The sequence below is a fragment of the Pinus tabuliformis genome, chromosome 6, assembly GCF_031772625.1.
Source record: "Pinus tabuliformis cultivar Carrire ecotype Pingquan chromosome 6, CPIR1, whole genome shotgun sequence".
Classification (NCBI taxonomy): Eukaryota; Viridiplantae; Streptophyta; class Pinopsida; order Pinales; family Pinaceae; genus Pinus; species Pinus tabuliformis.
This window is the reverse complement of record NC_142292.1, coordinates 175,206,971-175,215,903: the sequence shown is the minus strand read 5'-3', so window position 1 is coordinate 175,215,903 and position 8,933 is coordinate 175,206,971.

Here is an 8,933-nt window from a genome sequence, read left to right as displayed (position 1 = left end):
GACCGTGTGGCTTCCAAGAGTTCCTACTACCCTTATGAGTCTCTAATTACCCTCCAGGCCCTCACATATAGACACTTGTCCCCACTTAGCCACATCCAATTGAATAGGAGAACCTCCATTTTATAGGAATGGTACCCCTTACTTTTACATTTTTTAATGATATACTATAATATTATAATGTATCAAAGCACTTTTATGATCATGGAGTCCTAGCCCCCCATACACTTTTTGTACCTCGGTCTACAACCATGGTGGTATTATGTTAATCCCATTGTATTTACATAATATGTATACTAGGCTCACTGAACTTTTACCACATAGTCTATGTAGCCTAATCACATGGGAACTTTGGTCTTACAATGTATCAATACAATGGCCCACTCGCCTAAAAAATTATACATAAGCAAGTACACAAGCCTCAATGGAACTTAGTGATGGGCTTCCCAATTCGGTGCAAAATAAAGCCCATCTAACCTTTCCTAGGCACATAAAGGCTATATTAAATATCTCATTTTACACTTAATATTGTTTTCTTAGCTTTAATAAGTTCTTAGGAAGGTGTAGAGATAATTGCTTATCATGTGCCTAATATTAATTAACTTGTAGAATATTGAGCGAATTTTGAAGATATGTAGAATGAGAGAATTTCGGAACTTTCTTTGATGGAACAACAAATGAATAGGATATTATACAATTATTGAACAAATTTTGTAGCTCCACTGTTTGAGAAAATCTAGGGATGTATTCCCTGCTACAAGAGAAAACAAAACTCAGTATTTAAAGAAGATTCCTATTGTTGAGGACTAGATCCACATTTTGAGGGATTTTGGAGGGGAAAGATGCCTCCTTTCAAGGGGGATGCTTCCCCATCAAATTGTATAAGTACCAATTCAAATTAGCTTCTAGGGGCATGAAATATTTGGCCTTGTGAAGAAAAATTGTTATTTAGCAATTCTACTTTCATTTATAGCAGGCATGTACTTGATTTGATCTGAGTAATGAAGTTTGGTTTCATTTCCAGCTTCTGAGGCTTGGTTTCCCTCATAGGAATTTGAGTATCCTTGGGATTAGCCATCCTAGGAGCCTCAGGTCCTTACTAAACAATTTATTTATCTTCTTTGCATTTCTTAGTCACTTACATATCTTATTCTTGCATTTCGTATTTTTGCATTTAGTATTCATGCTTCATTTGTTGTAGGTTAAATTAGTTAAATGATTGAAATAATTTGATTTTTAGGTCATACATATAGTTAAAATTATGAAGCATCCTTATAACAACTCTACAAATTCATATTCATCATTGAGTTACTTGGATTAGTTTACTAGTTTATAATTCTGAAATTTCTAGTTTCAGTAATAATTTTTTGTTGAATTTTAGCACATGTTAATGAACCTATTTTGAGTTTATTCCACTTATGTTGAAGTTTAAAAACATTCAAATTAATCAAAAAAATTCACCCCATAGCATTTTCACTATATTAGGTGAGTAATTTTAGTATTTAGATCAACTTACTACTTCATTGTTCTGAAATTTCTGGTTTTTAGTTGTAAATTTCTGCTAAATTTTAACACATGCTAATGAAGATCTTTCATGTTGGTTCCACATAGATTTAATCCTAAAAAAATTAAAATTAATATAAAAAATTCCCGCAACATTTTCATTTTATTAGCTTAGGAATTTGGCAGGTTAACTCGAGAAATAAGCTTGGTAGAAGTTTCGTGTAGCATAATGGAGGTATCTTGCAACAATCTTGTAGTAACACAAATTTCCCTAAATTTCTTCTAGAATTACATCCAAAGATTTTCCTTTATTTATCGTCACTCCATAATGTCTTTTAACCCTTTAAGATGGATTTGAGAATACCAGAGACTCCATAGGCACTTTGCTTTCATAGTTTGATCTGGATTCTCTCTGCTACTAGAATTAGCCAAGATCTTTTAATTCTGTGATGTTAACAAAATTTCATGTGAAAGAGTATGAAAAACCGTATGTGCATGCTTTAAAGAAGAGGAAAAATAATGACAACCATCAAATCAAAGAACACAAACAAGTTGATAGTGAAGTTCATAATGAAGTTCACCAAGTGTGGGTTACGTCTATGGGCTAGATGTTAAGAGTGGGGAGGCTGCTTCATTAAATGTGGAAGAATGATGTTAAGTACATGGTACATTATTTGTCATTACAAGGGTAAACTCCCTCAAATAGAGTGGGATTTCCCTCCATGAGACGTTCTCCTATAAGAGCTCTCACTCATATGGGCCCTCCTTCAGCATGACAAGATAATAAATTCTCATATGACATGGCATACAAGTATCTTTCAACATAATGGTAACAAGGATCTCAACAACAAAATCATCATCTTAGCAAATCAAAAGAAAGACATAGCATCACTACATCATATACCTCCACTTCCGGGGATGGCATGAAAATGCAAATCTTAGTTACAAAAACAGACATCATCGTTGAATTTGTGGCACGAAATCATGTTAAACAACTATAAACTTGACCCCTTTCTAACACTGTCAAATCTGGACCCTCAGGAATCTCAAAGATTCTCCAAAGATTCCTTATTAATGACTCCCTGAAATCTTGCTGCTCAGATGACCATTCTGAGTCCACCATCGTGCTCCTTGTAAAATTTTGATAAAAATGACTATAAAGTTGGCATCATTCTACCTTTGTAAAAAATCAGCCTCCAAGGGAATCTTTTAGATTCCTCAAGCTTCTGCAAAATGAATATTCTCAAAATGGTTATGTCTTCAAAAACATGCCTTCTGAATTTCACTATTATTGGGTTCAGCGCTGCCTCTTCTGTCCCAGGTGAATGAATGTTTGGGTTTAAATATGTGTTTTTTCACAAACAATACAAAGACAAGCCACTTGGGCCATTGGTGGCGGGGTTAAGTTGGGCAAGGGAGGTCGGTGGTTCCAACCCTGCCCTCACTTGAAATTTCCTGTGGTTACATAACGATTTTGGTGTTTTACACAATTTGGTGGTAGAGGCGCATTTAGTTTGGTTTTGTTTTGATTAGGCTGCCACATTGGGCAGGCTGGCCACTGGTCGACGTGAGTTCAAACCCTGTCAACCCATTGTATTCTGCCATGTTGTGCCGTTTGGTTGGGTGGGTCCGCCATTGGGTGGCCCATCCACCTTGTTTGACTATATAATATAAAAATTTCATTGGGGGTCTTAACACACCACCCCTTTTTTATGTTTTTTTCATTTTATTTAAACAATATGGTCAAAAGTTTCCCACCGAATTTTTAGGATCACTAGCAAAATTAAAGAGGCAAAATAATTCGCCCGTTCTAGCAGCTGTTGTAACATGATTAGTTTTGATAATTTAAATTTGCTTATATAATAGGTTTTAGTACTTTAGAAATAATAAATGGGTCTACAAGAGTAAAATGCGCCTTCAAAATGTAAATTTAAGTCTCATTAGTTGGTTGATTTAGTTAATCATGCATTTAAACATGATTAAATGATGTAATAAAGTAAATTCAAACATGGTTTACAAACAACCGCGAATGAATTTTAAAAAAAAAGAAAGTGGTTTTTGTTTATAACATCCTCATGTACAAAAACCACTCTCAGTTTTCTAACAGCTATTATGGTTTTGGAGATACAAATGCATCTTTGAAGGCATGTTTTCCAGAAATTTCATGTTTTAGTCACCTTTTTGCAGAGAATATGGTGGCTAAACAAAGATGAATCTTGGGAACCTGGAGGAGGTTTTTGTTCCTACAATTCTATTATACAAAAACCTCTCTCCTTTTTGTAACAGAGGTTATGGTTTGGGATATTCGGATGAATCTTTGCAGGCATGTTTTCCAGAATTTTCCTTTTCTTAGTTAGTGTTTTCAAATGCAGTTTCCAAGTAGGGGGAAACGAATTTTCAAAAAATCAAAGGGTTTTTGTTGCTAACATCATCATTTACAAACACTTCTCTCAGTTTTCTAACATCTATTATGTTGGGAGACACAAAGGTATTACAGGACCCTATTTTTCAGAATTTCGGGAGGAAAAAGCTCAAAGACAGTTAGTGACTTGGAGGCCACCTGATCAAATATGAGTTGCAATCAAATTTAAATTTCTCTTCTTTATCAAAAAAAATCCTCAAGGATAGTACTATAACTCTTCAAATAGTTTTAGTTACCTTTATTTGTGTTCTATTTTTGTAATACAGTTTTCTGATATTTGTAATAACTCTTGATATTTTTATCAAGATATTCTGTGAGGAAATTGTATAAATACTTCATCAATTGAAGTAATATGGGTTGGATTTTGATGCCAAGGCTCTTAAACTATGTAATAGCTTCTCTTATAGAATTCTAATGAAAGCCTTCCAACTCCAGTTATGACAAAATTTTGTGATTCTTGTATGTCTTTCTAGTGTTTTCATAACTTGTTTCTACATATGTTCAAAGAAATTGTAGGAAGGTTTGGGTAAGGTAGATTAAGTCTTAATCTCCCTGTAATTCCCTGCAAAATCATAACCTTTAGAAAGAGATTAGCTTATTAGACTATTTGTCTGAAATAGCTCCTCTTGGAATCAGTTTCACTTTGGCCTTCTGTTACCTTTGAATATGTTTTTGTTGGGCTGTAGAAATCTTCTACACACATCTAAATTTCCCTAGTTGTTAAGTAGTCAGTCTGACTGCTCAATTATTAGGAATCCCCTTACATTCTTCTACCATAATTCTTGAAAAAGCTAAGTCATTCTGTCAGGCTCGAAGCTGACACTTTCAAAAGGGACCCTGTGAGAGAGGCCTTTAATCATGATTAGGGATTGTCATTGATCACCAACCATCCCCAATAAAACCATAAATCTAGCCATTGTGCTTCAAAGGCTTTTGTTCAGTGACAGGTGAACAACGTTAAACAAAGCCTCGTAACAACTGATGGAGCCCCCTCTGTTTCAAGGGCCAGCTTGAACCTAAAGGCTAGTTGAGTTGGTTTCCTGGCATAGTTTTTGCATCCAAGGACTGCCTATGGGAAACAGGTACAAAATCTGGCGTCCTTGCCGGGGAGCGAAGTAACGAATATATATTTCTCCGGGGAATGATAAAGATTAGATCTATTCTTTTATGGTGAACAAGGAGTAGACATTTATTATTGGTTGCATTTCTTTCACCTGGTGACTCCACTTTGTCATATGGCGATTCCACTGGGTGATCAATCCCACTGTTTCGAAATTTCAACTACCTTTACTGCTATGCAAGGTTCATTGATACTTTCAATCAGTAGTATATGTCTCTCCCTCTCAGCCATGGTCAAAAATTTAAAATGTCTACAGAGGATGCAACTTTTAAAGTACACCTATGAGTATAAGTTTTCCATGGGATTTTATGTTCATATTGTATATATTCTTCAGATTTTCAGCTCCTCACAACATGGTTTGTCAATAAATCCACTTCGCACTTGGTTACATTGGAAAGCGGATTACACCTAATAGTGTAAATTTTTTCAGTTCAGTTAGATAGAGGTGTGGGGATTAAATAGATATTTTGAGTTTCAGTATGTAGTATATCAACGTGTTCGATTTTTATGAGTGGTGTGATTTGAAGAGTATATGATAGATCAACTTATATTTTCAGTCTTTAGAAATTTTCATTTTTCAGATTTCAGTATGAAAGAGTATCTGAATTAGTGCAGGCATATGGTTGCATTTCACAGTTGTAGGTTGTAGTGTGTAGTGTGCAGTAGCAGAGTATTCAAATGAAAACACTGATCCATGGAGATTCATTATATTTTGACATAAGATGGAAAATTAGTGGTTGGTGGTTTTATGGTATGACTCCATGCCCAACACTAAAGGCAACCGGTCTACTAGTTCTCTGCATCCCACAGGGGGAAGCAGTGCCCATTGGAGCCAATGTTGTAACATGATTAGTTTTGATAATTTAAGTTTGCTGATATAATAGGTTTTAGTAGTTTAGAAATAATAAATGGGTCTGCAAGAGTAAAATGCGCCCTCAAAATGTAAATTTAAGTCTCATTAGCTGGTTGATTTAGTTAATCATGCATTTAAACATGATTAAATGATGTAATAAAGTAAATTCAAACATGGTTTACAAACAACCGAAAATGAATTTTCAAAAATGGAAAGAGGTTTTTGTTTATAACATCCTCATTTACAAAACCCACTCTCAGTTTTCTATCAGTTGTTATGGTTTTGGAGATACAATTACATCTTTGAAGGCTTGTTTTCTAGAAATTTCATGTTTTAGTCACCTTTTTGCAGAGAATATGGTGGCTAAACAAAGATGAATCTTGGGAAATTGGAGGAGGTTTTTGTTCCTCAGATTAACAGAGGTTATGGTTTGGGATATTTGGATGAATCTTTGCAGGCATGTTTTCCAGAAGTTTCCTTATTTTAGCCAGGGTTTTGAAATGCGGTTTCCGAGTAGGGGGGAACAAATTTTCAAAACATGAAATAGGTTTTTGTTGCTAACATAATCATTTACAAAAACCTCTCTCACGTTTCTAACATCTATTATGTTTTGGGAGACACAAAGGTATTACATGACCCTATTTTTCAGAATTTCGGGAGGAAAAAGTTCAAAGACAGTTAGTGACTTGGAGGCCACCTCATCAAATATGAGTTGCAACCAAATTCGAATTTCTCTTCTTTATCAAAAAAATCCTCAAGGATAGTACTAGAACTCTTCAAATAGTTTTAGTTACCTTTATTTGTGTTCTATTTTTGTAATACAGTTTTCAGATATTTGTAATAGCTCTTGATATTTTTATCAAGATATTTTGTGAGGAAATTGTATAAATACTTCATCAATTGAAGTAATATGGGTTGGATTTTGATGCCACTACTACATGTAGGGGGGTTTTAAGACAATATTTAAGACAATATTTGAGTCAATTGTCTTAACTTAAGACAAAAAGAAACTTGTGCATTGTCTTAAATATTGTCTCTAAGCGGGTGTCTCAAAATATAATGTCTCAAAAATTTGTCTCTATAAAGACAATATAGAACAAATATTATTATTGTCTCTATAAAGACAAGAATTATTGTCTATTAAGAGACAATTTGATTTGTCTCTCTAGAGACAATTTCATTTGTCTCTCTAGAGACAATTTCATTTGTCTCTCTAGAGACAACTTCATTTGTGTCTCTTTAGAGACAATTACATTTTTGTCTTTTTAGAGACAATAGCTGAGATTAAAAACATATTGTCTCTATAGAGACAATATGTCCATAATTCAAACTATTGTCTCTCTAGAGACAATATAAAAAATTATTTAAAAATAAATAAATAAAATCATAATTCAAACTATTGTCTCTCTAGAGACAATATAAAAAATTATTTAAAAAAAATAAATAAAATCATTTTGAATGTTCTTTCAAAGCAGTTTCACATTCAAATTTCACAAATAGTACTCGTGTATGAGAGAAACCACCACAGAAATTCCTGTCTGATAGAAACCAACGCATATGGGTTATTAATATTACCTTTGTTTAGCAAGAGGGGATTCAATTCATTACTAAATTTACGCCCAAGTTTTACTACTTCAAATGGGAGTCAGAAGTTTGGATTTAAGATGCTACCTTAGCTTTGATAAGCGTTCCATCTCCCAGTTTTACTATAGTTAAAGAAGAATCTATAGACTGTTGAATGGAAACGACTTTAGATTTAGACAATGCAAATCTTTATGCAGAAATCAATCGAGAGCCCAATTAATGAAATGGCGATACCTTTATGTGTTCGACAGACAACATACCCACAAGAATACCCAGGCAGGCTTGATAGCCACAGTTATCAACTGTACAAGATTTTAGGAATTTCGTTGGTGGCAGGTATGGGTTAGTTTTATGCTTCAATCATGTTATCAAAAATATAGCTTCATCGCTCAACTGGATTACGCAGTATTATAGAGTGAGTATGATATCTAGAACTGGATTACACAGTATTATAGAGTGAGTATTCTTTCGCTTGAACGATCTGTAATGGAACGTTTTTATGCCCGCCCAGTTATTTTAACTTCTTTTTCAAAATATTTTTGATCATTGTTGAAAATTAATACTCTGAACAGACTCATCACAAATATTCTTTAACTGATCACTTATCAAAAGCTTGTGAGGTTTCTTATGTAGCCCGTGAATTATTTTGATTTTAACCGAGGAAGACTCGCTTATTACGTTTGATAACAAAGGCATTAGCAATGGGTTCTACAACAACCCACTTCCCTTTTCTAAGTACTTGCAAACCGCTGACATCGCCTTGCATTAGAACAATGATGCCACCTGTGTCTGAATGGCTTCTTAAAGCAAGGGTAACATCTGGGTTTGAGCATGGTGGATAGTTATTTACAAGTAACCGTTGTCTGTGTTCCCCAAAAATATTATTCAAGTAATCATAATGGACTCCTAGAGCTTCAGAAATTGCAGCCAGCAGCCTTAAACACAGTGCCCTCACCTCCACAGCGTACTTGCCTACAATTTCCCTGTAACAAAAGCTTCAATATTATATTAAGCCAAACAAGTTATGATTGCTGCTTTAATGGTTGACATAAGGTTTAATGGCTACCTATAGGCTACAGGTTTTTTAGGCCAAGAGTCAATGACTTTGTGTAATGGAAAACAAGGGTGTCTCAGATAGTCCCTCCAGTTAAGGACTTCATCTTTGTGAATATTGAAGCTTGTAGCAAGCTAAGCTAGTTGCTTTGGATCCTTTGAATAGAGGCATGCACGATCTTCCATCGGCATTTCGAAGAATTCTTTGGCGATTCCCATCATGTTTTTCATCACCCTCTCTGGTACCCTGTGGTTCACTATCTGATCATATCATGCAGCTTCAACCATATTAATACTGAATTTGAACAGAATTTTTTTTGAGAATTAATGTTCATAATTGAGATTTTGGAAGTTTATTGAGAGATATTATGAGATTCAAAATTCAAATCTTAAAATTCAAA